This window comes from Accipiter gentilis, chromosome 28 (genome assembly GCF_929443795.1).
Source record: "Accipiter gentilis chromosome 28, bAccGen1.1, whole genome shotgun sequence".
In the NCBI taxonomy this organism is placed as follows: Eukaryota; Metazoa; Chordata; class Aves; order Accipitriformes; family Accipitridae; genus Astur; species Astur gentilis.
In genome coordinates this window covers 10,392,780-10,406,586 of record NC_064907.1, presented here as the reverse complement: position 1 = coordinate 10,406,586, position 13,807 = coordinate 10,392,780, and the positions used below count along the sequence as shown (strand labels likewise).

At 41.5% G+C, this 13,807-nt stretch overlaps 2 protein-coding genes across 24 annotated transcripts in view; one reads left to right on the top strand and one right to left on the bottom strand.

Annotated features, from left to right (window-relative positions):
• The window catches only part of GGPS1 (geranylgeranyl diphosphate synthase 1), a 407,079-nt gene that overhangs the window by 190,404 nt on the left and 202,868 nt on the right, over positions 1–13,807 (top strand). The window lies entirely within an intron of this gene.
• The window catches only part of LYST (lysosomal trafficking regulator), a 117,800-nt gene that overhangs the window by 71,985 nt on the left and 32,008 nt on the right, over positions 1–13,807 (bottom strand). Inside the window, exon 5 of one of the 23 annotated variants that reach the window (XM_049831513.1) lies at positions 3,083–3,141. The exons of 21 other annotated variants lie outside the window; for them this stretch is intronic. The gene's annotated coding sequence lies outside the window, so the exon portion shown is untranslated. Of the gene's footprint in view, positions 1–3,082; positions 3,142–13,553; positions 13,644–13,807 lie in introns of those variants that run through there. One more of the 23 variants, XM_049831535.1, reaches the window with a different exon arrangement.

Here is a 13,807-nt window from a genome sequence, read left to right as displayed (position 1 = left end):
TCAGAGCTAGTACTCTGTATGAGAGTGAACTAGGCCTTTTACTTGGTTATGTTTTCAGCAATACATTGCCCAGAAACGCCTGGAATGTCCAGTAATAGAATAAACAGTGGTAATTACTAAATTACTACAGCAGCATTATAATGAAATACAGTACTAAGCCAAATGAATTCAAAATCCCAGAACACTAATTTAAATTATTACTTTCAGTAACTGTTGTCCAACAGCTACAGCAAGAATAGAGGAGAGGCACAAAGTTTGGTGGTGGTGTCCAGTTCACACAATAGCCCAAATTAGTGCTCTAATAAACCTACCTTCCCACAGCCTTTTGTTTTTTAAGTTGTTTTTTTTTATAACAATTTTATAGTACTGGTAAAAAAGAAAACACTTGAACCACCTCCATTTGTCATGAAGTAAGATGTCAGATTTCTTCAAATTGCTCATTACTAAATAGTTATATCAGTCTAAAATGATCATGCTACTGAGTGCTGTTCATACAGCTGCATAGTCAGGCTTGAGTGCCTGAGTAAAACAAAGTGATAGCATACCCAAGAAGATACGCATGGCACGTACAAGCCACCTGCAAGCCTTAATTTCCCATAGCTCACTATGTTATCTACAATAAAAGCAGTCTTGTCTACCAGGTTATACGAGTATCTTACTGCACTAAAGGAGTGATAGCCATAATAAAAATAAACTTACAAGAAGCTATTTTACAGATCATGCAAAGAGGAGTAGAGAATGTATATCTAGATGGAAGTTGCTAATTTGTTTACCTTCCCTAGTTTCCCATTTCAGATGAGACAAACATTGACCAGGCATAGCATGGCTGCAAGTCCTTTTGAGTACAGAGAACAATGAAGTTGCATTTTTAGTAGGTATTAAAATTAACACTTTGAAAAAATATAATTTCTATAAGCCACTGTACAAGAATTTCTAGCCTCCAATTCAAAACTTGTAGCCCTTTTACCCATTTTCTAGAATGACATGTATGGGAATATGAGCCACCACTGGCTGATAAGTGCTACATTTACTTTACACATTATTCATTCCATTTAACAAATACTTGTCCCAGCCTCATTGCTTGTACTTAACATTTATGCTCTGGAGAACATGCTTGTGACCTCTTCAATGATTTTAACATTAATATGATTATATCAACATTGACTTTAATCAGATTTACTTTGGGGTTAAACTTTCAATTTAAGCTCAAGCTTCTGTTAGCAGAGGACAACAGGCATAATGAAGAGCACCAGCACATTATTAATACTAAGACACTCCTTAATAGGCTTTTGCAATTGTAGCACAGATTGCCGGGTTTATTACAGAAACTACGTTTATCTTGTTAGTAACAGACACCAAATTTGACTGCCTTCTGTTTAAAAAAAAATTTGTTAACAATAAAACTAAGGGAATACTACGATTAATTTCTCTGCAAACTGGGAAGGAAAAGAAAGTAGAGCACGAGAGACTGTAATAGAGAAATACTTATTTAGCATGGCCTGGAACAAAACTGGAACATATCCTACAGTGCTGCCTTGAGGTCTGTACCTGGCGGTAAAATATGAGTAAAGCCTCAAACTAACGTGTTGCCGAAATCAGCATTTTCCCTTTTCTGTCCTTTTGATATCATTCAAAACTTTAAACAGGCTAGAATCAAACACCCAGCTGACATGGCCAAAATGGGTTCTCATCAGGAACAACACACAAGCCTTTAAGAAAACAGGAACCTGCAATTCAAGCAGAGCATCAACAGAAAGCTTGAGATGCTTTGATGTCTTGTTTTACCAAAGCACGGCAATCGGCCAAAAGCCTAGCTTATAAAAGGCAGTGACATTTGCTAACCACCCAACAACTGATATTCAAAAACATGAGCAAACGAGCAAAACCAAGACACTTCAAGTTTGTTTCATTCTCAAAACAGACATAGCAGACAACACCTCAACTCAGCAAGAGACCTCCTACCTACTCTTCATCTCCAACCACTTTCTGCTCTGTCCTTTGCTATTATTTATTAACTATTTGGAGCTACAGAAGCAGACAACCTATTAAAATACACTAAGGTGGTGTTGCACCAGTCATTAGGTTGCACATGAAAAGCAACCTCTTTAACATACAGAATTTATCATAAGACTGCAGGTAGATGTCAATTTTCTTGGCACAGTTCTACTTCTGACAAAGTGCTTGATTTTATTAAGGAGTTCAGTAACTAGCTTTTAGTCTTCTGTGTAATCCACTAGACCAATATTATTTCCAAACAAGTTATTCAGAGTCTCTCTCCCCAGAATAAACAAAAAAGTGAAAAATAAAAATGTTTAGTCCTTTTGGATAAATAACATATGCACTGTCCTTTTAACCAACCAGGGGAAAGTGTGTCAAGTTCACAAGATGGTAAACAAGTATTATTTTAATGAACACTGACAACTATGTTGAGACCTTCAAAGCAATGGTGTTGCTGCACATACATAAACATACTTGTATGTATAATCTTACTAATGCCTCTTTTGTAAAATCTAAAGTATATTTAACTCCCACCTCATCTACATGGGATGCTTGTCTTGCAATACCTGAAGCCTGAGAGTCCTGCTTCTACAAGTATCTTAAGCCTCCTATAAGTATGTAGTCTACTTACGTACTGCTGCCTAGGTATTAAAATGAAATTTAATCCACAAAGCTCAGTGTTTATACAACCTGAGAATTAGAAAATTTCTACCTCTAAGTGGATGTGAACGCATTATATCTTACACTGAAAAAGACAGAAATTTAAGGAATTATATCATCTGTGTTTTCTGAAAAAACAGTCCTTGGAAATAAAAATACTCATTTTCATATTGTGTACAGTCAGGAAACACTGTGACGTGGATGGCTAAACTAGCCATTCCTGTTGTAGGATAGGAATGCCAAGGAAAAAGTAAACAAGATCAGACAAATGCTATGCTAGATTTAGCCAAATCAAAGAAACAGGCACTTTCCAAAATACCTCTCAGATATATATAAACAAGTCAGCAAACCTGTAATTAGCAGGCTACAGGCTACACCCAAGGCTACAGGCACCTAGAGATACACACAGTGGCATTACACGTACAGGCAGGTCAACTTCTCAGCAAGTCTCAGAGATGTCATTCTTCTGATCAAGACCCAGACCTGTGGTACACCACACAATGTGAGGTAAGTGAAGGAAAAAAAAAAACAAAACAAAACCCAAAACACAAACCAAACCCTTCCTTACCCACAAATTATCATTTGCCATGTATTTCCAGGCCTCAGTGGTTTTTTGACAGTTAGAAATGAAACTCATGGGCAATTTCTTTGGGCACAAAGTTTGTTCCAGACTACCCTTCCCAAACTTGGCCAGTGTATTTTATCAAAGGTAACTTAAAACGTATTTGCTAGATTTTTATCTGGCTCCTGTGATATATTCTGACCCATAAGTGTTTAAGTCTGCTCTCCCCAACATGACTATTTCTAGAATCTCACTTTTCTCTGGCATAATTATTGGTAACAGCTCTGAACGAATGATAGAAGCACAACTCAGGAAGGTATAACACATTAACAGGTATACAATATTCTTGTTTACATACAACTAAAAAAAGATCCCATTTACCCACAATTCAGTATTCCTGCTCAACAGCTTCCAAAGTGTGATCTTAGGACATTACTTCCATTAACTAAACTCTGATTTACATCCCTAGTGTTTCCACTGTATACTGTCATTTCATCATTCTGTGAATCTGACATAGGTGTCAGTCCCTTAAATGGAAAACCTACTAATGACCCTGAAGTGCATAAGATTGTCCTAGAAGGCCAATGGAGACTATCAACTCAAAGCAGCCAGTTTCTAATTTATTAGCTGCCACTGACTATAAAGAGACTAACAAGTAGCAGCACACAGGTGACTGGAAAGCAAGGCAAGAACAACATTAAGATATAATAAGCTGCATTAAAAAGGTTGACCAAACAAAGCATACCAAAACCAGAAAAGAGAACTTGGCACAAAAAGAGCAAGTGACACAGGATCTGAGTGTCCCAAAAAGAAGCCAGCTCACATCCAAACTAACTGCAGGCTTTTCCACGTGTAAGCAATGCACGAGAGATCTACAAATAAAGTTGACCATACGCAGTGTGTATATTTTAGAGGTCTGTAATTCCAAAGGTTAAAACCATAATCATTATGATTATAATGAATATTCTACTTCTGACACCCATCATGATGGAGCTACTGGCAAAACTTAGGATTTCAGCAACAGCCCTAGCCTACCAGGGCCTCACAATTCAGAGAGAGAATACATAGTAAAGTCTGTAGTAGAGTATGGTAGAGGCTGGACCACATATTACTCAAACATAGCAAGCTTTAGAGATCAAAAGGGCTAACATCCCTCTCTCACCTCAACTCCTCTTGAGTGTTAGTTGTCCTCGCTTACACCAGGTCCACAATGTAATACCTTCTGGAAGATGGACAACAGCTGAAATCCCTAGGATAATTCTGTATAGCAACTTTACTTAATTTAGTTAATTGGTCTACTTTGTCAGGAGAATCGTTTTTAAGAATGTCTCATTAAGGTCAATTTGGTAACTTTTGATGCAGTTTTGGTGCATCATAAGCTACTGAAACATGCACAGCAGTGAAAGACAAACAGCATTTAATCAACATTTAACTTAAACTACAACTTCTTGTCCTACTTGATTGTGAAGTATTCACATCATGATTTGTTCTTCATCATTTTAAAGCCTACTTGCAAAAAACTAATTTGTATTACCTGTTTAACTCATGACAGGGCTTTCACAAGTGGAGTTTATTATGTTGCTGTAATTTCAGGATGCTTAAAAAGTGAATTTGTTACGTTTAACACATAGCACCAGCAAACCCTATTCGTGCTTAATACTTACTTTTTGGAAAGTACTCTTACCTTGGGGACTAGAATTAAATGCCAACTGTCTATTCTTACAACACACTACCAAAAACTTTGACTATATGTAGCATCACGTAAGAAAGAGAAACGGAAAATCTGTTGGCAGAAAAATAGCATGTTTTAACATTTTAGTTTCATGTTGTCCTAGATTTTCCACATATAAATACCTACTTCACAAATCTGACCCTTATTTGGAAAAAATAGTAGATTAGATTAAGATTTTTAGGCATCGTTAGTGCAAAGTTTTAAGAAGTGTTCACTGTATTAATGACTGTCCTAACAGAACAGCGCAAGGCAATACCAACTGTGTGCTAAGGCAGCAACCAGAGACACTAAGAAAGTTCTTCTTGCTAAGATTCAGCTGGTTATCAGGTTCTGCCTTGAGCTATGAAGATCTGCATCCCCTTTACAAGTTAGCAGATTATCAACAATTTCCTCCTTTTGAGTCTGGATGAAATATCATTGAGACAGAGTTAATGACAAAGAATCCCACAGGCTAGGTGCATATTACACAAGTGCTTTGGGACAGCTTCTCTACTTAACATGGAATTTTATTTAGTCAAACAATGTGAAACACCTGTGAATGCATTCTTGTTGAGCCTGAAATCAAGTTAAAAGATGAGAGATGATTCATCTACAAAATAAAAAGTACACCACTAATGAAAGACAGGCTCTCAAATAACCACCTACGCTCAAGTAATGCATAAACCCTGTATGAATACTATACTCAAGTTTATGCTTAGCTTGTGGTCTTATACTATTCAAAGTCAGTAACTACAACATAGTTGTTAGCCACATTATATCCATTCCAGCCCATTTAAAATTTGCATATTTCAGACCAGTGCATGCAGGCACAGAGAATAAATATTCCTTAGAATAGGCATGGAGAAAGCTGTGGGCCTTCAAAGATAATCACTGCAACATTAACTGTGTTAGAAACAAATATCATGGAAACTGGCTAAAATGCACCAAGCTGTTACCAATAGCATGAAAATGCTAGAGACAAGCTCTGTTAGCAGAGTTGAAGACAAGGATCTGTTCCAGATCTTATCTGAAGTGCCAGAGGACAACACCTCTAAGAAACACATGGTACTAGAGAAAGGAACTGACAAATATTCCACTACAAGACCAAATCTATGTAGAAAATAAGCTATGAAAGACCAGTAAGTCCTTCCAAAAGAAAACTGAAGGATGAAGATCATCTGTAAAACATTCAGCAGTGAAAAGGCTGAAATGGCATAGCTCCCAAGTGAGCCTTGTTCTGAACACCACTCAAAGAGTGATGACAAGCTCTTCCCCAAATTAAAATCTATACAGGTAATAGTCCTAAATATCTTCTTCTAAGCTTTAGGTTTGATACTTACCCCCAAAACAGGCTACAAAGCAAGCCTTGACAGCAGTGGTTGCACAGTAATGACTAAGGACTAAACCTAAAGATGAAGACAGAGTGAAAGGGAAGCAGCAGTCTGCTACAGAATGTAAGGCAGAAGTTCAGGGCCTCTCCAGTAGTGAGCCTACACAGACCAGCCCTGCAAAACCAGGCAAACTTCATGAATACCCTCTTACGTTAATCTGCAGTACAGCAGATAGCATGGCCTCCAGTACAACTGGGAAAAACGCTGTAGTTGTGACCACACTACAAGTATGCAGACCATACTGCATCCACCTGGAGATTATTTTAAACATGTGTACCACTCAAATCATGATCTGGAGGCCATCCAAATTTTTTTGCAATTTATAAGATTATACATTTTGCTTGCACCTATACTCAGAGAGATAGAAGAGGCAAAAAAGTTAGGCAGTATCTTGAGGCACTCTTGCTGAAGGGATATGAATGAGTAAAGGCTATTCCTGAAACTGAAAGCCTAGGAGAGGTTTAAATTAGAAAGTAAGGTGCTCAACCTAAATTTTGGCATTGTGTCTAAAGTACCTACTAAGAGCAATTAAATAAGAGGGGAAGGTCAATGATCAGAGTTTAAAAAAAGGAGGCCATTAATGGGCAGAAGACTAACTCTGCTTCTGGGACTTTAAAACTGGTCAGTGAAGTCCATATTTTCTATTAATAATCAGATGCAGACAAGACAGCAGGTAGCAATTCTGAAGGTGGAGTTAAAAAAAACATTTACCTAAATATCTGAGTTTCATACACTGTTATTACTGTTAAGGTCAGTCTGCCAGCTTCTTTACAAAGTACAAAACTGCTTTGGTTGCTTTAGGGAAGCAGACCCTGTACTTCTCCCAGGCTTTACAGCAAAGAGGCATTTGTTCCAGCTGTGCTGATCCCTCTCCCATTGAACTAGCCCCAGAAGACGCAGTCGACAATCAAGAGAACTGCAGGCAAAATGACTCCTGTAACATCTCACTTCAGGTAGCTTTTCTCCAGTGGGAATGCAAGTAAGGAACAGCTAGGATTTTTATTTTACTCTTTAAGTTTAAACAGCCCTCATCTCACTTCAGGTAGCTTTTCTCCAGTGGGAATACAAATAAGTAATAGCTAGGATTTTCATTTCACTCTTGAAGTTTAAACAGCACTCAAAATTACTCAAGCAGTATAGACTCCAACAGAGAAACTATAATTGATAATGATACTTAATTTCACATAATAATGACTAGGAGTATGAAGTTTCCCAGTATACACATTACTGGATAGAAAAATACTTAAAATCCTCAACCACTGGAGAAAACCCTAAATCCACCCATGATGTAAAAAATAACCACACTGCATGTTTAAGAAGTACCCTAGTGATAGATGTCCATCACACACGCACAAAACCAAGATTTTACACTGCTGAGAGGTAGCTGGGGAGATGAATGAAACGTGCCTGATGAAGGCTACATACATAGCCAAGTGGTATTTTCAGTAACCAAACATCACATGATTATTTTTTCTGCAAATGCTAAGGATTTAGCAGGACTCCAGCTACAAAGTCAATTTGATTACTGAAGTAATTTAGGCTTCTAAAAATAGTTCTAGATTAATTAGGAGTACCTTCTGGAGTTGAAAAGACACCTCCCCCAATCCCCCCCCAGCATTTCGTCTATATATCCAGACACAAAAGAAATTCTGCTTTCCTTTGGTCTTTTGTTAATCGAAATGTACAAATCAAGAATGAAACTACACACTCTTCAGTGACTCAAATCTCCCCTTATAATTGAAAGACGCAAGTAATACAAAGATAAATATGTACCTCAGGTAGCACACAAAGTTTTACACTTTGGGGCTTTTGTCTTGTTTTCTCTATAGCAAGTTATAAGAATGTTTGCTCTCAATTCTTTGAAATTAGGATTCTTAAACTCTCTTGCCTTCCAATAGAAAGAGAACAGGAAGGTGAAAGACTTGTACTTTTTGGTTAATTTTAAGACTATTTCAGTGTCTGTTGGAATTACCAAATCAAAACTGGACAAATTTCAACCCTTGAAATATTATAATGAAAGTATATTGCTGGAATTTTATCAGTTCCTGCAATACAACTATAACCTTATCAGGAATATTTCCTTAAGTCTTAAATATTTTCCTTACTCATTCACTATTTTCCAGAATTAAGACATTGAGAACTATTCATCCCTTCAGATTGCTGTTTCTGTTACTCATTCCTCATCTTTTAGTTAATACACTGAAGTCTAACCAAATCAGTTGCTTACTGAGGTTAACAAATCTAGTTAGATGCCTTTTGCCATTTATCCCCCCACAAGCAAACAAGTCTTCAGTAAATGCCTCCACAATACTACAGAGGAAAAGATGAAGTCAGGCATTTGCTAAAATAAAACAGGATGAAGTTCTCATCAGTTTTAACGTTTCCAATGAAGCCTTGCATTTGGCACTACCTAACCGAAATTCCTTCTGATATTTCACCTTCCCAATTTTCTCTTGGGAAAGCAGAAAGGTTTTCCTCTACTGTCAGAAGTTTGAAGAACCAGGAACTCTCTCATCCCACCTCACATTTAGCACTTCATGCTCCCATACTTTTCCATGGAGCATGGTGATGTTTTTAGCTGAAGTCAAGAAGGTCAAGTTTCTGGAGAAGAGGGCAAAGAACACATAAACGTGAGGATTAGCCGAGATTGTCAGATGCTTGCTCAACCACTCTAACACAGACACAGTCTAACAGACACTAGGCTTCCACCATCTTTCGCAAACCACCATTCATCACTCTTGCCCTCCACTTCCCACCTTTCAGATTATCCAGAAAACGCAGAAAAGCTCTTTCACAATGTTAAGTAAGAGTAATTCTCACAGAGCCTCAGCTCCGCACAGCTCAAAACCCCCATACAAACACAAGTGTCATAGGGCAAGTCCCACATGCCTACAGTGAAATACACAAGCTCAGAAGTGCAGAAGACAACCCTTTCAGTGCTTATCCACTGTGTGGTCACTGCAAAATCCCACACACAGTAACAGCAGGCAGTAGCGAGTTACTTATGGGGGAGAAGAGGTCTAAGAGAGTCAGAGAGACAGAAGAATGGAAGCCTTGCTCTTCTGTAACACACCAAAACCACAAAATACCTCAGCCATAGAATATGAAAGAAGATGAAATGTGCAGCGGTGACTAAAAAGGCTAGTGGAACTTAAGAGAAATATCCAGAACAAAGATACAACAGAAGTTTCAGCACTTACAGGTACCAAGATACAGCACTATTCTAGGACTTCACTACATTGATCACAGCATTACATAATTATCCCTTCTTCAACATACATAAACTAATTTTGCATTTAATTTTGTTCTGTCTTGCTCTCACACTCAGCATCAGATTTAAGCTATAGTTTTACACAGAGCACAGCATAGTTATCTAGAAATCACACTAGGAAGACTCACACTTCTACTCTAATAGTACCAAAACCCCTGACTTCCCACAAAAATGGGATTTTAATCAGGCTCCAGGCTGCAAACATGAACCATAAAGAGCTAATAGCTTACAGCAAGAAAAACGTCAAGATTGCATCTTCTTCTCCTTTCCATTCCCCTTCACACAGCCCAGTATCACTTCTGTACAGAGTGCTTTGTCTGGAGGCAAGACATTCCCACACACTAATTTCAACAAGTCACTGAAAGACATGTTCAAATGCCAAGACTTGAATCCGAACAGAGGAAAAGAAAATCTGGATCTAGTGCGTACCATGCTCCTTTATTAGGTCTTCTCAAACGACCACGACAGCTGAAGCAGACACCCTGCTGAGTCTAACCAAAAGCCCCCACCTCCTGAGGAGCAGCTAGGGTACAGTTAAACAAGACAGCTCAGCCCACCTGACAACTCATGACTAGCAAGAAGGTGTTCCTGTTCCTCCCCAGCAACTCTTCCTCCAACATTGCGCTCATGCAATTCCTTCTCGATGCAACTCATCTCCACAGGTTTGCAGAAAACTAGTTTTTTCCGCTGGATTTTTTTTTTTTTTTTAATTGCTATATTGAAGTATCAGGTAGTCATCCCTGCCAGCAAAGGGAAGAAGGCAGGAGGGAGACCTCCCCTTTCAGCAGTAACAAGCTGCTCAATCAGCTTAGCCAGCTCAGACATATCAGGCCAGGTAACAGAACGGAAGGAACCACAGATCTCTTCTACTTGATCTTGTCCCAGTCTAAAAACAGTATATCACCTCCAGATCAGTGCTATCACAGAAGCTGATAGCTCTGATGACACCAGCTCAATTGATACTATCTAAAGCCTTATGAATCTTCATCAAGAAATAGTTTACCAGAGTAACTGACATTCTCACAACCATCTCTGAACTGGAAAAGAAAGCAAGAGTCAAAGTAATCTCACACATAGATACACAGAGCCCTCCTTCCACTGCATATTACAATCCTTTTCCAACATTATAATCCAATTTTCCAACAAACATAAAAAAAGATGACCTTAAAGTGAAATCAACAATATGAAATAGTGACATCTCGGGCAACAGCTACTACAGTTCTTCACTACGGAAGCCCACAGAGCCTGACATCTCCTCAAAAAGGAATAAAATAGATATTAGCGAGATCTTGTCAGTGACGGCTGTTCACTCCAAAGAACTTAAATTCGCCTGCAGAGGACAAGCGGGCATGTTCTGGGCAGCAAGCGCTTCCTGGTGCACCAGAATCCTCTTACAAAATAATCATTTCACCCCATGTTCCCTCTGCTCCCTTCTGCCCGCATAAGACAACTATCAATACCAGTTTTACTTCAGAATTCCTCTACATGCAACATTACCTTATTAGAAAAGAGACCACCATGACAAGGGCAAAATTCTTCAAACACAAAGGAAATTAGATCCCTGCACAAGCTGCAAGGGCGTACAATTGTACACTAATAAGGATGCACATGGTCTATTAAAGAAAACACTGACAATAAAAATACAGAACTGATAGCTTCCTGAAGTGTTTGTTCATAGTTCATAGTATTTGCTTATGTTCTTCGAGCTTAACTGTAAGGAGAACTATATAAAAGCAGCAACTTACTTTCAGTGAGTGTTAAGAATGCAGTTTCTCTTTTCTAACATTTACCTATTAAGTGTTTTACTTTCCAACAGATCCTATGCTATTGTTCAAGGTGCTTACGGTCTCTTTTTTTATCATCTTAAACTGCACTAAAAACTGCGCAAAAGGCAGAGGCAAAAGAAGCATTTAAGAAGAATCTTAATCAAATGGTTACTAACCTAACAGAAAAACTTCTTACAATTAATTAAACATCTTTAATGGAAAGCTGCCTTTGAGTATGGTAAAAAAACTACTGGGGAAAGGAAAGAGGGAAAGCAGAAAGGGAGTGACATTAAAAAAGCTCCTCTCAAGAAATCTGTATACAGCCCTACAAACCAAGTGACAACTAACTTCCTGAGGTCTCATTTACTATTAACCTCAGTTTTATAAGTAAGGCATTGAAAGCTACTTGCTCTTGGCTTCCAAGATTCTCTGTCCAAAGCACAATGAGGAAGAAAGAAGAATAAAATTAGAATAACCTAGAAAAAGCTGGGATTTTTTTTCTTAACTATGACAATATAGGAAAGCATTCTCATTCTTCATTCACTCCATTTTAAGCGTCCACCAGAAACTCTCAGAGCCACTAAACCACAGATTTTCTAACATGTCTAAGAAGATACTTTCTCCTTCATGCTATTGATCTGTGAGCCTACGGTTAAAGGCAAAAAGGAGACTCAGAGTAACTTCCTGACTCCTTACCACACTGTAGCCCCATTATGATAAAAGCTCCATGCAGTCGTGGTCTCTTGTCCAAGCAAGCAAATTCAGACCCTTCCTTCGGGAAGGGTTAAGTGCTCCAGACATCTCTTTTCTGCTACCTAGCATAAGATTATGATACACATGACTAAAACAGATCTCGCCGATTTCTCTGCTGAAGATTGTCCCACCATCTCACATGCAACAGTACGATTCCGTTAGTGAGACAAGCTTGTGCCACTAACTTCAAGCTTCTCTAGGTCTTTATATTGAAGCCTTTAGTGATTCATGTGGCACTACAACTAAAAAGGAAAAAAAAAAAAGCCTCCCATCCAGATTTTCTTCTCTAGCCAGTTCCCACTTATAACCACATTAGAAGCTTTTCCAACTCCCAGGCCCCCACATTCAGTCATCTGACCCGCCTTCTGCATTTCTTCAACTGCTCTGCTTTCCCTTATACAAGAGGCTTTATTCTCACGTCCAGTGATGCACTTGCTCTCCCTGCCTTCTCTCTCACTGTATAGGTAAGTAAAAGGCAGCTCTTCAGTTCATTGGGGGATACCAGGTACCATCCAATTCTTAGATTTATTTCCCTCCCCCCCCCCTCGGAAGAGTATCTTCACACGTTCTCCCCATGCTCAGAGAGCATCTAGAAGAGTTCCGTTTGCTCCTCTGTCCACTCTTTTTAGTGGATTAAAGAAAAAAAAGCACAGTTGACGTGCTGAATGTTGTACTCCACGTCCACCAACGCTACCGCGTTTCCGCGAGCAGCCCACGTTCGCTTTTCCCCCACCGTTTATCTCCCGTCTCCAACAAGCGCCTTGCTGACAGCAGGGCTTTGCGCTCCAGTTTTGCACAAACGCAGCCCGCCGTGAGGCAGAGCCCGCAGCACCCCGCCAACAGCGGGAGGGACGGGGAAACACCCCGCGCACGCCGCCTGCACACGCACACGGAGCGTTCAACGTCGCCTTTCGGTCAACGCAGAGGCCGCAAGCTCGGAAGAAGCGCTCGGCGCGACCACCCGCCTCACACAAAGCCGCCGCCGCCGCCGCGGAGCCGGCCCCGACTCCCGCCCCCCAGAGACGCCGGGGCCCTCAGCGCGCCCTCACCCCTCCCGCCGCCCGCCATCCGCCACCGCGGCCCGGCCCCGGCGAGCCTCCGGGCGAGCAGGGCCCCGCCTGCGCCACCGGCGGCGGCTCCTTCCGCCTCCCACGGCCTCCTCCCACCGCCGCCGCCGGGCTGCCCCGAGCCACCGGCGGCAACGGGCGGGCATCGCCACGGCACCGAGGCGGCAGGCGCCGGGTGACAGCACGCACCGCGGCTCCCGGCGCCGGCCTCGGCCCGCGGCGGGGCAGTCCCCGCGGCGAAACCCGCGGCGGGGCCTGGGCCCGCCGAGCTGCCTGCCTTGCCTGCCTCCCGGGCGGGCCGTGTACGTCGTGTCGCGTCGCGCCGCCACGACCCGAGGCCGGAGGCGGCGGTGCCCTGCCCGCCCCGCCCTTACCCGCTCCTCGCCCCATCGGCGACGGCGCGCCCGGCCGCCCGCTCCGCTCTTATCCCGCTGACAGCGTCCCGGCAGCCCGTGGCGGGAGGGCCCGGCCCGGCCCGGCCCGGCCCCGCCGCGCCGCCCGCCCCCGTCGCCCGGGCAACGCAGCGCCCGCCCCGCCTCTCGCCCCACCTGACCGGACCGCGCCGCTCCCGCCGCCGCTCCGCCAGCACCGGCGCGCGGGTGGGCAGCGGGCGGAATCACGCGCGCGC